Source organism: Lygodium microphyllum, chromosome 30 (assembly GCF_053477565.2).
Source record: "Lygodium microphyllum isolate KBCC chromosome 30, Lygodium_microphyllum_v1.1.10, whole genome shotgun sequence".
Lineage (NCBI taxonomy): Eukaryota > Viridiplantae > Streptophyta > Polypodiopsida > Schizaeales > Lygodiaceae > Lygodium > Lygodium microphyllum.
In genome coordinates, this window is record NC_141164.1 from 34,112,058 (window position 1) to 34,128,285 (window position 16,228).

General features: G+C 37.9%; 1 long non-coding RNA gene across 1 annotated transcript; it reads left to right on the plus strand.

Moving 5' to 3' along the window:
* Positions 1 to 4,047: 4,047 nt before the first annotated feature.
* LOC148009710 (uncharacterized) lies at positions 4,048 to 7,075 on the plus strand. The gene is made up of 3 exons (XR_015689735.1): positions 4,048 to 5,849; positions 5,930 to 6,714; positions 6,804 to 7,075. It is a non-coding gene; the product is annotated as an uncharacterized LOC148009710 (long non-coding RNA).
* Positions 7,076 to 16,228: the final 9,153 nt, after the last annotated feature.

Genomic DNA, 16,228 nt, shown 5'->3' on the forward strand with positions numbered 1-16,228 from the left:
TGTACATCTGTGTGTGTGTGTGTTAGGTTAATATTTTAAATTTAAAATTTTATTTTAATTAAATATTTTTTTGATACAGTTTTTCACACATTTTGAGAAGAAGAAGAAGAAGACGGAAAATGACAAAAAAAGAAGGAGAAGGAAGAGAAAAAGACAGAGAGAGGGAGGGAAAGAGAAAAGAGAATAGTCTTTTTTAAATTAAACATTTTTTGATATAGTTTTTGACTTAGAGAGAGACATAGAGAAACATATAATTGAAAGAGAGAGAAAATAGGGGGAGAGAGAGAGAGAGAGAGAATATAGAGAGAAAAGAAAGCGAGAGAAAAAACTTGTAAGAGAAAGAGAGAGGAAAAGAAAAATAACGGGAGAGAGAGAGAGAGAGAGAGCAAAACATAAAGAAGGGGAGAGAGAGGGGGAACAGAAAAAGATAATTATAGAGAGAGGAAACATAAAATTTAAGAGAGAGAGAGAGAGGAAAATAACAAAGGAAAAGAGGGGGAAAAGAAAACGGGGAGAGAGATATAGAGAAGAAAATGAGAGAGAGAATTTAAACAAAGAGAGAGAGAATTATAGAGAGAGGAAAGATAAAATTTAAAAGAGAGAAAAAATAAAAAATTTAAAGAGAGAATAAAGAGAGAGAAGAGAAAAAAGGAAAAAAGATGAGAGGGAGAGAGAAGGACAAGAGAGGCTTGAGGGGGAAGAGAGAGAACAAAAGCAGGGAGAGAGAGAGAGAAAGAGAGAGAAGAAGAAGAAGAAAGAGAAAAAAAAGAAGAGAGATGGGGGAGTCAAAGGACACTCTAGTCCACATAGAGATGGTGCATGTGGTCACTTTGAGAGAGATTGCTTTCATAAGCAAAATACCATGTTTAAGGGTAAAGAAAGGATCCATTTTGGGCAATATGCAAGTAGATATAGTTGTAATGGCTATGCTTCTACAAGTAGTTCATCTCCTAGAGGTCATCTCTTTGCCATGGAGGATGTACTTGGCAGTATGACACACTCGCCTAGAGAGGATGATTGGTTTTTGGATTCAAGTACTACAAATCCTATGATTTACCATGCACTATGGTTTAATAGAAAGCAAAAAATGCAAACTAAAGAGTATGTGGCTACAATAGATAACACATTGCATAAGATAACTCATATTGGGAGGGTACCTTTGATTATTAGAAATGGAATAGAAAATAAGCTTGGGGATGTCTTATATGAGCCCACTATCACTAAAAATTTGGCTTCTGTTGGCAAAATGACCAATCAAAGGTTGCAAGTGAGATTTAATAAGTATGATTTGGAAATGGAAAACCTTGCAAGCTTATTGCTGACAGTCAAAAGAAAGGTAGGTTATTTGCTTTGGATGCAAGAACTCCCATCACTTAGAGCTCTAGTCTTTTTTAAATTTAAATATTTAGAGAGAGAGAGAGAGAGAGAGAGCGAGAGAGAAGAAGAAAAAAAGGAAAATTAAGAGAAAGGGGAGGAGAAGAAAAGGGGCAAAGAGAGAGAGAGGAGAAGAGAGAATTATATATAGGGAAAAGATAAAATTTATGTACTTTAAGAGAGACTAAGGGGGGAAATGAAAGTGAAAGGAGAGAGAGAGAGAAGAAAAATAGAGAAGAGAGAGAGAAGGAAAAGAAAGAAGAGAGAGAGAAGAAGAAGAAGAATACAAATAGAGAGAGAAAATAATAGAGAGGAAAGATAAAATTTAAAAGAGAGTGAGCGAGAGAAAGAGAAAAAAAAAATTCATAAGAGAATGAAGAGAGAAGAATTTTTAAAAAAAGGAAAAAAGAAAAGAGGGAGAGAAGGAAAAGAGAGGAGAGAGGGGGAGAATAAAATGAGGGAGAGGGAAAAAACCAGGAGAGGAGAAAAAATAAACTAAAATAGAAGGCATAAAGAGAGAGAGAGAGACAAAGAGAGAGAGAGAGAGAGTGAGTGAAAAAAAAAAATAGAAACAGAGAGGAAAAAGAGGAAAGAGAAAGATGAGAAATAGATTGTTAAGCAAAATTGCAATGTGATGAGATACGACAACTTCGCTTGCCGCTTCGGCCTGGCATTCTGTACGTGAGAAGCACGCATTTCACGTGGCATTTCGCGTGTGGAACGCTAGTCTATACTATTTATACTATCCATACTATCTTATAATTGAAAATTCCAGCGAGTCAAAAACCAACCCTACATGGCATTTGTAGAGTACTCCCAAGCCTTCGAAATTCCTTTCCAAATTTCTTTATTTCTCTTTCCAAATTGTTTTATTTCTCTCTCCCGTTTTGAAGGTATAGAACAGTTTAAAGTGATACATCAAAAATAGAAAAATCTGTGCTGTCTCTCTCTCGTCCTATTCTCTGTGCAGTGGTAGCCTCAGGCCTGAATGCAGTGTGTTCAATGTACTCACGTTTTTGACAGGGCTACGTGCCATCCAAATCTACAAAACGGTCACGGATACATCTCTCTCTCCCCGGGGCCCTCGTTTTCGGTGTATGGCACGCTTTAAAGTGATACACCAGTCTCATTAAAACACACGCATTCTCTCTCTGTCTTGCGCGTTGTTCTCTAGGCATTCATGTGAGCCCTCCAGGCTCCGAGGCCTCTTCACGTCCCTCAGCCATACCTTCTGAGACCTTAGTGCAGTCCTCGCCATCATGCAGTGTGGGTTGGCATCCCTCCTAGATTGCTTGGACGAGGTGGGGCTCATGGTAAAAATTCTCGCAGCCATGGTGGCGTCTGAAGGATCAAAAGAAGTGGCGATATGGTAATGCGTGTATCCTCCTGCTTTGTTAGGCCCACCGCTCCAGCGCCATCAGCTCCTGAGGCAATGGTTCGACTACAACTAACGGTAAAAAGAAGCTGTCCACCTCCTGTGGCTGTTGCGAATGCAGCCTGCGCAATAGAAATTGCGGGTGGAATCGGCTCCAAATGATGATACACGTATTGCTGAGAAGCTCATGGCAGCAGGCTGGAAGCTGCCGGCGATGGCTCCTCCAGGTCGGGCGGCAACTTCAGTAGGCTGGCAACAGCTTCTGGCAAGCTGCGCAGAAGCTCAAGGCCGGGCTAGCGATACACTGGCAGAGTTTAATCTGTGGACCGGTCGCCTATCCGAGCGGGAGGGTGGCTACTGGGTGGCAAGGCACCTTACGATACAATTTTTTTTTCTTAGGAACTAAGAAGACGAATTCATGGGGTGATCCCTTTCACACACACACACACACTCTCTCTCTCTCTCTACATACATAGATGTGAATAAGGTTAGTTACACAAGCCAAGACGGCCAATTTGGTGTGCAAAAGGAAGGGGTGTTTGGTTGACTTGTAGATAGGAGATTGGATCCACATTTTTCATGCGATGGATAGTTTTAGACTAGGAATGTTCCCCCCCCCCGCGATAAACTTGCACTCATTACGCACTCAACATTGCACAGAAAGGTAACACGATATATGAGCTCAAGGTATACCCTTGTATTATTCAATCTAAAAAGCGGGACAACATAGATACATCTCAAGATTACACCCTCTGTCGCCGCACATAAGAGGGTTCTCCACTTGGTACAAGGAATCACACGTAGTGTGGAAACAAGGCAGGGCTTTGAGTCACTACTACTCCCTATATAGGTGCATTCGGTAGCAACGGCATAGTATAGCTACAAAGCCCTTACACTCACCCCCGCTTTACTGGATTGCTGTCCTCAGCAATCTAAAGGTAGCGTTTGTTATTGACTCATCCGGGGTCTTAACACAGCTTTTCCTATCAAGCTGGTCAGTGTCTGTCAGTCTAAGGGACTGCGGGATCTTAACACAGTCTATACTATCAGACTGGCCAGTGTCTGCCGCACTAAGACTTGGGGATCTTAACATAGCCTTTTCTAGTAAGCTAGCCAATGTCTGCCCATTTAGACTGGATTATTGGGGCTTTGTGTTTGGAGTTATTGATGATTATCACCATGCGGGTCCACCCTCGACTCAATTACATTTGAGGAGTGGAGACACGTTGGGGTCTATGATTAAGAACCGCTTTGTTTTGGTTTTTTGGAGAGGTTCAAGGGTCGTTGCAAGGGGCAGAGGGGTTCTCCTCGAGCCAAAGGGCGAAGGCATCTTTTTCACCTTCGCGAGCCTCTGCTTCTGAGATCCAAGTGGCCTCCTTGAGTGGACGCCCGCGCCACTTGGTGAGGTATTCGGGGAAGCCTCTTTGTTCCTGGCGTTGGAGGAATGCTCTACTTCGAAGGGACCGTTGGAATGGAGCATTGGTATGCACCGTCCCCATTGGTTGTCTGGATAGAACCTGTGCAGAAGACGAGCATGAAACGCATTATGAACACAAACACTGTCTGGCAGGTCCAGTTTATAGGTGACTTCGTTCAGCACTTGAGTGATTCAGTAGGGTCCATAGTAGTGGTGATTGAACTTGGGAGTCATATTCTTGGGAAGTGACATATTCTTAGAGCTGACTAGGACTATGTCTCCTTTGGCGAATAGTACAACCTTTCTTTTCTTGTTGGCTTGCTCGGTCATGGTGATCTTGCTCTGCTCGAGGCTTTGCTTAGCCGCTGCATTTCGGTCTCTCCATTTCTTTAGGAACTCTTATGCATCTTGATCTTCTGCTTTGGCTGCTTCGGATGCTAAGGCCAGTGGTGTGATGACTTCTTTTCCTGTGGCTAACTCAAAGGGAGTGTACCCCGTTGCCGAATGGATAGAGCTATTGTAGTGGAATTCCAAGACATCAAGGTACAGGGTCCAATCTTTCTGGTCCACTGGGGCATAACTTCGGAGATAGTCTTCGATGCCTTGGTTGACTCGTTCTGTCTGTCCATCTGTCTTCGGGTGGAAGGATTATGAGAATCTCAATTGTGTTTTCAGGGTCTTGAAAAGTTCCTTCCACATGTCGCTCATGAATCTTCCATCCCTATCTAATACTATGGCCAGTGGTAAGCCATGAAGTTTGAATATATGTGTGAAGAAGAGACGTGCTATCTCCTTGGCATTTAGTAGTGGTTTGGTCGGGATGAAGTGGGCCTGTTTGAAAAAATAGTCCACCACTACAAAGATGATTGTGTACCCATGGGACTCGGGTAGTTCCACAATGAAATCCAAGCTGATGACATCCCATGCATTAGGGAAGTTTTGAGGTCTTGAAAATGCCTTTTAGGATGTGGAGAGAGAGTGCTCTAGACCAATAAGAGCAAAGCCTCCGTAACGGAACTTCTATTAAAAAAAATAAAAAATTATTTTATAAAAATATATAAATATAATAATATTACGAATTTATATTTTTATTATCTATTTTTAGTCTCTTATATTTGTGATTATGACATCTTTTGCATTAATGGCATAAAGTCTCTGCTACTTTTATTTAATGATGTTTTTAGATTAATTATAATGACTGATGTAATCGAAATTCAAATTAGTGAAAAGCATGGCACTTAGTTTTTTTCCTCCTTTCTTTTATTCCTCTATTGTTTTTCCCTCCGTTATGGTAGCCTAGTCCTCTGTGTGTGTGTGTGTGTGTGTCTCTCTCTCTCTCTCTCTCTCTCTCTTCTACCATGGATACAGAAATTCAACCTTCAACAAGGCATCCAAGCTCCCAAATCACATCCATATCAGTATTTAACTCATTCCAAACTGATGGAAGATGGATTCCTACTATCATTAGCAAAGGTAGTTGGATCACCATACAACAAGCAAAACGTGGAAAAAGGCAAAGACATGAGAGCTCGTTTATCTCTGCTTGGAAGGGCAGAATCCGAGATTTTAAGCTTTGAGCAAATAAGAATAGCATCAAAGAGGTACTAGTGCAACATGTGTTCATGCATAGAGAGCTGTGTTTGAAACCTGGATCTTTAAAGCTTCCAATGCATAGACCCAATTGTAAGAATTTGATTCTTAAAATTTTTCCTTTCTTAAACATGGTTTAGGTTTTTCCATTATAATATTTGTTTGTCTTGTAGATGTTTATCCCTCTAATCTTGAGGAATGGCAACCAGTGGAGTCTATTATTGATGTTATTGATGTTATACATGGTTCAATTGGAGAAGAAATATATAGAGGTAGAAAGAATACAGAGCTTGCAGAGAATGGAATATTCTTTTATGACCATTCTTATGTTATTCCTATGCTGCGTTGCCAATGGGGATCAATAAACTTGCTTCCTTTGCCAAATTTTTCAAGCTTTGAGTGGCCTTTGCCAAGTCCAGCTACTAGTGAGGGCTATAGATGTAAGATATTTTCTGAGATCCAGAAAGCACTAAAATCTAATATCTCAAGTAGGCTAAGCAAAGTTACTTTGTTTATGCCTATTAATATATTTATTGATTTCTTCTCTAATATGGAGATAAGAATAACAAAAACCATGCTTTTAGTGAAGAGACTAACATATGATCATATCATACAATTTGTTGATGAAGGATGGGATACAAGGACAGAAGGAAAAATTATATGTAAGATAGATCAAGACTCTATAGCTTGTAAATATATGATTGCTACTCAAAATTTTATCCTTAGCTTTTACTATAGTCGATGGCATTTTGTTGATAGTAGTCTAGTTGTTTTAGACCAGAATCTTAATAATTTCAGCAAAGATCCTATAGTGGATCTTGATATTTGGTTCAACGAGGATATTATTGCAATCTTAAAGATCAGAAAATCATGTACGCTACATCAAGTGAGGATGGATTTACAAAATGAAGACATTGAACTACCATGCTCCTTTGTATTCCAACTTGACAAGAAACGAGTAAGTTTTCACATCATATTATATCTACTTAGATGTATATCAAGATCTCACTTCCTAACTAACAAACATTTGTTATTTATTTTTTGCAGATATCGAAAAGGAGAGAAAATAATATACACTGCAAGGACATTCAAGAAAAGATATCTTTACCATCAATATAAAATATATGTACAAATTTTGTAGCAGATATCTATCTGCCATCTCTATGAGATATACAAGGACTGAAGGGCAAATTTCTATATATGAAGGCTTACAAGGCGATATGGCAAAGCTATTTCTTTTTTGGAGACTATCATTTCTAGGAGTCCTTTTGTCTTTCTTTGATGTCTTGGGTATAGAAGGTGTGGGTAAAGGTGTTGAAGTTGTGGCTTCACCTTCCGTGGTTATAGGCACCGCATCTCCTTCATGGTGCAAATCTCTATTGTTGGTTGTATACAATTGATCATTATATACTTCAAGAGCTTTGCTCTGACATACCAAACATGCTCATATGCATAGCAATCCTTCGAAACCTGTCACACATTTATAGAAAAAAGAGTTTTAGTTCATTATTGTTCTTACAATAGACTATATTTTTATCATCAATGGACTATTTGCAATGAATATCTATCTTAAAGTTTAGCATCTTTCATATTACCTTTACATGTTTATCATCATTAAGATAAACAAAGTTAACCATTCTTCTAGCATTTGCAATCACCCTCCAGCCACAAGAATGGCTATAATCTTGATGAGGACACTACAACCACCAACACAAAGTAAAACTATAAAGAGGAAGGATGGTAGTTCATAGAATAAACTTATGTTTCAATTATTTTAATCAATAACTTACCGCAACTTGTCTATTTTGCATTGTTGCAAGCAAATCAGACGGCATAGGGGGTCTTTTCTCTAGCTCTTCAATTAATCTTTTTGCACCTTTATATAAAAAATATATTGAAATTTAGAGTACTTACAAAAAAAAAAGAATTGAAATATCAAGGAGCCCTTGGATAATATAACTTACAATTTAGCATTTACATGGCTTCCTTTCATAGAGTTGATTAAAAAACATTGCTTATCCAAACAGTCTATTGCAATCAAGCTCCAATGAGAACTAAAAGAAATCATATCTCAACAAATTAGTAGGATAAAATCTTAAAGACTCTAATAGAATATTGAATCACTTACTTTTCATTATATGGAATTATAAGAAGCTCCAAAGTATCGAAGTCAATCAGATTGAACCACTGCTCAACAAAACTTGTATCAAGCTTGTTCCTCATAAAGAATGAGATAGATGGATCAAGAACCTCAATTTTTTGTTGCATATCCAAAGGAAACTCATGCATTACACACCTAGAAAAGGCATAGAAATAGTGAGTATAAACAAAAAAAATCTTATTGTTAAAAAAATATCAAAAAGTAGAAGTAATTATGGGTGGATATACCTTAGGCCAACAAGAATAATACTGTCATTTATTTCTCTTCTTTTATCCTTAAGAATCTGAACACATGCAGCATCAAAGGAGATAATCTCAGTTCTTTTGCCTAAGTCACCAGGTAAGAAACAAAACACATTGAATCCTTTTGGATTAGCTGCTTCAAAAAGGGTGGCCACCTCATTTTCAAATTCCTCTTTAGTTTTCTCCTCTTTTTTATGTTGCCTTGTATCCCTCTCATGGGTGACATCCTCAACCTTGGGACCAAAATCATCTTTCTTTCTCGCTGGGGGCACATTAAGGATATTTAATGTCTTCTCATCAGTGAGGGGAATTGGCTCAAGGATCTTTGAAAATCTATATCTTAGCCTCCTAAGAATTACCATGTCCTTGTCCATGAGTGTGAGCCTATGAGCATGAGCATCACAAATATAGGTATCTTGAAAAAACTCAACTAAAAAATCCTCTGTGGCTTCTTGTATACAATTAAGGGTTGTTCTTGTCCATCTGAAACTATCCAAACTATATTTGTCACAAATCTCCCTGACAAGCCTCTAAAAAGATAACTTTGGAACTGCATTGTCAAGAGCCTTTATTGCCTTCCTAATCTCCCTTAGGCACCTGACATTCTGAGAAAACTTTCTCCTTAGCTTTGACTTTCTAGAGAGCTTTGGAGGCTTTGAAGATTCATGAATCTTTGATGTTAAACCCCTAGGATCAATCTTCCCCTTCCTTGCTGTTGCTTTAGTCCTAGCCATCTGCCCAAAAAAAGAGATGTTACTTCATGTCCAGTGTGTCCAGTGAAACGCGAGTTTCAGACAAGAGGCATCCGTACAACATGTTGTTTTTGTGTTTCAGTGGACTTCTTGTCCAGTGTATCCAGTGAAACGCAAGTTTCAGACAAGGCACCTCCTTGCAACATGTTGTTTTCGCGTTTCACCGGACTTCTTGTACAGTGTGTCCAGTGAAACGCGAGTTTCAAATAGGAGGCCTCCTTGCAGCATGTTGTTTTCGCGTTTCACTGGACAACTCATAAATAGCAAAGTAATCAACAAAACGAAGAAAAACAAAGCTTTGATCTAAGGAATGCTTTTAAAATTACCTAAAATATCCACAGCATTAAGGAAAAAGTTTGAAGGATTGCCTTAAATCTCCACAACATTAAGGAATGCTCACACTATGGAAAAAATTCGTTCATAGTGCTCATAAGCTCATAATAATATAAAAATTTAAGGAAAAGTATCAAAAAAATGCATTGAATGGACGTCTGGGCATTGAGAAGGAAGATGCAGAAAACCATACCTTCTTTGGCGCTTTGCTGGGAAAAATCCGTTTAGAACCAATTTTGTCAATAGGTTTGGTGAAACGCGAATACGTTCTTCACAACCACAGCATGACCACGAAAATGTGCTCAAAGGCCCTACTGCATGACCATGAAAATGTGCTCCATGACCATAAAAATATGAAACGAATTTAGCTATTGCTTTCCTTTATTGGGGGATTTCGATGGTACATGCATTACTTGGTGAAGTGTTAAGTAAAACACGTGCGACGTATTCTCGAAAAAAGGAAGTGCAAATGTCTTCTGAGAAATTTGATACGGTGTGTTAAGTGAGACACGTGTGCACGTATTCTGAGGTATTTCATGCGTGCAAAAATATTGAAAATTTCGTCCAAATTTGCGGTCGCGTTTATTTTTCCATCATTACGCAAACTTTTTCGTTGGAACTATCAACACATGTTTGACAGTCAATATAAAAGCTTTTCGAAGCCATTCTCTCCGATATTGTCTTCCTTTCTCCCGAAATTTTGTTTCGACTTCCCTTCAAGGTCCTTGCTTCGTGTTTGAAGAGCAGTTCAACAATTTCTGATAGGTAACAAAATTTTGTTATTACAAGTATTTGAACAAAATCAATTTGATTAATATAGAAAGAAATTTTAATAACACTTGAAAAATTACAGATGTTATGTGCTTTGTATCTTTTAAAAGGAGCATAGCACTTCTAGAAAGGATTTTATCATAATTTTCTGTGTTTTAATAGAATTAATTCATAGTTCATGTTTCTCTTCTTGTTTTGCATCTTTTGACCGGTGGAAATAATGTCTCTGGTTAGTGGTATTTTGCTAACTATCGTGTTTCCCCGGTGAGATATTCAAATAACCTTCGTCTTTAAGTAGTGTCCGGTGAAACGCGATTTCTTCACCGGCATTTGCCTCGAACACCTTGTTTTCGTGTTTCACTGGTCAATTAAAAAAATTTCTCATTTTTTGATTTTTTGTCTTGAAAAATGCAATTTTGGGGCCTCTTTCCATGGTTCCATCTTGTTTTATTGAACATTGTTGCCATTCTGCTATGTTTTCAAGGATAAATATTTTGTTGGTCAAGATGACAAAGAGAAAGTTGTCTCTGGAAGGAATGGATGAGGAGGAGCTAATGGAGACTTCTAATGATAGGCTCTTTGATTTCTTACACACCACTAGAAATTCTTCCAAGTTTAGCTATATCAGGGAAATTTTCAATGTTCCTTTTGATTTGAAGGAGTTATTGGAGGATCTTGAAGATTAACTTAAGGAGTACATATATTTTTATGATAGACATGTGCAAGGTTTGGAAGTCAATGGATTTGTTCATTAATATAGTGATGTCATGGGAGCCACCAATACATCCAGGTCAACTTTGCTAGGCAGGTTCAACCTCATTGATGAGGAATTCAGAAAGAGAGAAACATGTTGCCCTTTCCACAGGTATCAACACCAATGCCTTCTGATCCACAAGGACGTTGGATTTATTGTGTATCTTCAGTACATGGAAAATTCTTCTCTAGATATAGACCAATAGGGAAAGCTAGAGGATATTGCAAGTATGGATAAGGAGGTTGAAGAGAAGGAGGAGATGTTCCAAGAAGATATTGAGAATCAACTTATCCAAGGTTTTGATGTAGGTTTGTTCAAGAGTGACAATATCACAATGGTGGAAGAAAAGGAGATCGAGCCAAGTGCACAGGTTGATGAAGAAGGTCCTCTTGCATGTGTTCCAACATTTTCCACTTATCTTATCAACAAGAAGAGATATGTGTTGCTAAATGATATTCAGCATCTTTTTGATTTTAGAGAAGATTATTGCTTAGCAATCCTTGCAGGTTGGGGCAAAAATGACATGAATTTTATAGGTTATGAACAAGAACCACTAGCAAGTCTTGATGTTGAGGGAGATAATTTCCAAGACAGCTCTATAGCCTTACATACATGTATTAATCAGATCATAGAATACGAAAAGGGGGGGCTACCTACTACAAAAGAAGAGTTCTTGCAGGTCCAGAAGAAACTCCATATTGATGATGTAGAGTATGAAGAGAGATTGAAGTCTCCATCAGATGAGAAACCAAAGAGTTCAATAAATCTTTATGATGATAGTCTTCTCGAAGAAGGCAAACATCCTAAGGTATGAAATATAATTCGAAGTTACCCATTGAGTTTATGTTAGACTTTATTATGCATTATAGATAAATATCTTATATCTTATACTATTGTGGTTTGTTGTGTAGATTGAGATTGAAAATCTGGACAACTTTCTTAGAAGGGCCAAGGGCTCTAGGCCAATGAAGCTTGGAAAAAATTAAAGCCTTGGCCATTATATTGGAAACTTAAACAATCAAACAATTGTAATATATCATAGTAGATTGTCAAGCTCTCCAAGTCTACCAATAATGGCTTTGAGAGCTATCTCAAAGGTAATTGGATCTAAAGTTTTCAGCAGAGGTTTGGACAATATCATTTTAGTGGAGAAGGAAGAAGCCATAAGAGTTTTTGGCTTCATGCATGGATACAGTGGATCTAGAGCTAAATATTTTGGAGTTCTTGGCTCCTATTTGCTCTCTTATGTAGGAGATAGTAAGAATTTGAAGCTTCTTCCAGGCTATTGGAAATAGGAGTTTTTGAAATACAAAGGTCTTATTGAGTGGGTTGAAACAAAAGATTCCTCTAGAGGCCCTGTCGAGCTACCTGAAACCAAGGACTCCTCTGAAGGCCCCGTTGAGGTGCTTGAAACTAAGGACTCCTCTGGAGGCCCTGTCGAGGTGCCTGAAACTAAGGACTCTTCTGCGACATAATCAGACTAGAAGATACCAAAGATTAAGGGTTTCTTGAAACCCATATTTTCCCAACTCTTTGTTTGGTTTGTAACCATTATGTAAATCTTTGCTTTGCACAAGAATTTAAATATCTATCTTTTCTTCTTTGGGTAACAATTTGTATAGTCCTTGCTAAAGATGATGTATTGCTTGATGTGGTTGTATCTTTAAGCTTGAATTTATGCCAGATTTGTCGATAGAACCATTGAAATACCTCTAATAAACTGTTGGCTTTGTGTCTTCCACCTCCATGTCTTGTGTGTCTGAAATATTTTGTTCTTGCTTGATAATGTGATTTTTCCATACCTTGGGTTGACCAGATAGATAGAGATCCATATTGTTTAATAAAGTATGGAGCATGGTTGTATAGAATATGCTGAATAGTCAACAAATAAAGAAAGTTATTAAAAAACATTATATGAGTTCGACAATGAAGAAACAAACATATACAAACTACTTACCATATAGTGAGTAAAGTGTTGATCACTCAAGCTTTTGTCATCGCCTTTTTTGAAAAGGTTCAATTGGTTTTTAAAGTCTTTGAGATCATCATCATTCCATTCAGTCTTATCACAATAAAAAACACTTTGTCTAGTATTTTCCAAACTTTAGCTTTTCTATTCCGAGCTTGTCCATTATCAATGTGATCCTTAACTGCATTATGTAGGGATTTCCACTGATTAAATTTAATAGTTGAGCCACCATTTCTCGAGTTTATCTTGCCAAGTCTCCCATGAAAGCCTAGAAACCTTCTAGCCTTCACTCCACCAATAGATGGTTTTTTTGGGACACAATTACCATCCTTAGACTTCTGAAGATCTAGTTCAATAACAACATTGCCACCATGTAAACCAATTGCAGAGAGAACTTTTTCAACCTTTGTTATAGCATTTGTTCTAGTTGATAATGGCTTCAGCTTCCATGCAAATCCTATATAGAGATGAACAAGCTTTTCAATTATCCTACAAAGTGCATGAAGTGTACAAATATGGGCATTCGCTAAAGGAATGTCCAAGATTGGTTTAAACTGTGGATCCTTATTGTGCCTAGAGGGAGCTCTATTCCAATTGCTTGAGTTTAACTCTGCAGCTGGTGACATGCAGTATAAGCAAGGAGATCTCGAGTTGGCTCCCTTTGATACATTATGCATACATTTGAGTGTCTTTAGGTCACCAGCTATGTGCCACTCAATCCTGTAGTTCTCAAATCCTTCAACGAATAGCTCTTCTCCTGCTTGTTGCCTTTGAATAACATTAGGTATTGATGTTTGATGAAAAACCTAATATAATATATCAAAATTCTCAGTATCTACCTCAAATGCTCCTAGCCACCAGATGTTATATTCAGATTGAACACTAAATTATGTTGAGTGATTGCAATGACTTGACGAAAGTGCTCTATTCATCAAGGTGATAGAGATTCTCTCCAATTTTTTACATTTCAGAATCTCACTTTCATTAAGTTTAATCACAAATCTAGCCACTCCCTATGCCTCTGCTACTGACAAGTCATAAAATTTGATCATTAAGCATTGTAGAGTGGGCAAGTCAAGGAAAATATTGTTAAATTCATTGAATGTAACCTCCTTTTTCTTGCCCTTGAAGCTAGCCTTGATATGAAAAGACTCACCTAGAATCCCCATCACTTTGTTATTAACTCTCTGTCTGATAGTCCTAACCACAAATGGCTTCGGAAGTATGCAATTGCGTACCTTTCCTTGCTTCATATTTGATTGTAAAAGCCGGAAAAGTTGCATATAAGCATCTCGGCTGATACCAATACTATCCAGTGTCTTCTGTACTAACTCAGAATCCAAAGAATGATCCTTTACAAATGACTCCAAGCATTGTTTCTTTGCCTTTTTAAATTTCTTCTTCTCCAAAATATCCTTTGAAACTACTGAAGGAAGAAGATGATAATAAAACCGAGCTGCTTTTAAAGAATCTCTTTCGCTTGTATTTGGTTGTAGAAGAGATCTAAGCAAAATTAACATCACAAATCAATGCAAGTAATTTAAATAAAGCCATATTTAACATTTTTCAAGTGAAAAAAAATATACCTTGCTGCTTGGATTCTTTTACCACAGCCTCCTCCTCCTCGTTTGAGATTCTCAATATTTTTAAGAGCTCTTTGTCGATTTCGAAGGCCTAATAAAGTTTGCTTTCGTTGATAAGCTTTGATACGCTTTTCCAATGAATGAATTTTTTGTTGACAATCCTCTAGCTTCTGCAACAACTCTATATTGTGTTTCATCAAAAGATGATTCTCTAGTCCAAGGATATCCTTTTCTGCAACAAGGTTAAGTGTATAACCTAAAAATCCATTGTAGCCATCACCAATAAACCTCATTAATGATGAGCTATTATAGAAAGAAGGAGTGCTATTTCTGCTAGGATCTTTGGGATATAGCTTTCCATCTAACCAAAGATCAATATTCTTCTTTCCTTCAAACCTCAGTATATGTTTCATAGACTCTGTAACCGTGATAGATTTTGTTCTCTTTCTTATTGGTTCATACTCAATATCCAACTCAATATGAAGATAATGGAGAGGTCTTTTATGAGAGCTACATAGATCATTGGATGATTGATCCATAGCTGAGTTACAGAGATCATTGGGTGATTGATCCATAGCTAAGGATATGATTAGAAGCAAGAACGAAAACAAAGAAGAGACTACTAAGGAGAAGAAAAAAAGAAGAGAGAAACAATGGAGGGAGGCAATCGAGTATCCACCAAAATTCAAATTGAATATTACTTTTCACTTTAATGAGGAGAGGTAAGATCTTCATTATGATAACCTTGCTAACTTTATGGCGACCTAGATTTCTAGGTTTGATGTGACCATAAGAATATCATGACAATGACTTATTAACAAATTTTGATATTTTAACTTACCAAAATATAAACCTTTTAAAAATTTTATAAAATGATTTTATTTCTTAAATTGTTTTCTCTCTCTAGGATCTCTTACAGGGCATTTTCGAGACCTCAAAACTCCCCTAATGGGCAGTTGGGTACCATAATGGTTGTAGTAATCCTACTGGTCTTGATCGTGGTGCTTTGACTAGTTGGCAAGTGGGGCAAGTTTTGATGTAGTTTATTACTTATTCCTTCATATTCGGCCAAAAGAACTGCTTCCTAAGGGCCTCCAAGGTTTTTATTTGCCCTTTGTGGCGTCCAATTTTGCCATCATGTATCTCATGCAGGATGAGTTTCTTTAACTCCAAATTGTTGGGGATATACAATCTCTTGCCTAAAAATAGGATACCCTCCTCTAGGGTGTACATTCCATGCAGGGTCAACTTTCATGTCAGCTTTCGGCTCAAGGCATCTACTATCTTGTTAGTGGAGCCGGGCTTGTGTTTAATCTCCAGGTCGAATTCTACTAGGAAGTCTAGCCAGCATGCTTGCTTTGTCGATAACTTGGATTGAGATTGGAAGTATTTGAGGGAGATATTGTCGGTAAAGACTATTGTGTGCTTGTCTTGAACATAGTGCTTCCATTTATCTGAGACAGTGGATGACTGCTAGCATTTCCTTCTCATGTGTACTCCACCTTGTTTCAGCATCGGCAAATTTCTTAGACTCATAAGCAATGGGGTGACCTTCCTACACCAGGACACCTCCTATGCCATAGTCGGATACATCTGTAGAAATTTCAAAGGGTTTGGTGAAATTCGGCACCCTTAGGATGGGAGTTTGGCTCATGCACTTCTTCATTTGCTCAAAGGCTTCCAGTTGCATGTTCCCCCATGTAAAAGAGCGATCTTCTTTGGTGAGGTGGGAGAGGGGGGATGTGATGAGGCTATAATCTTTGATGAATCTCTGGCAAAATACTGTGAAGCCGAGGAACTCCCGCACTTCTCTTACAGTTTTCAATACAGGCTATCTTTGGACAGCTTCCACTTTCTTAGGATCCACTTTGATTCCATCTGCTCCTACAATAAAGCCTAAGAACTCC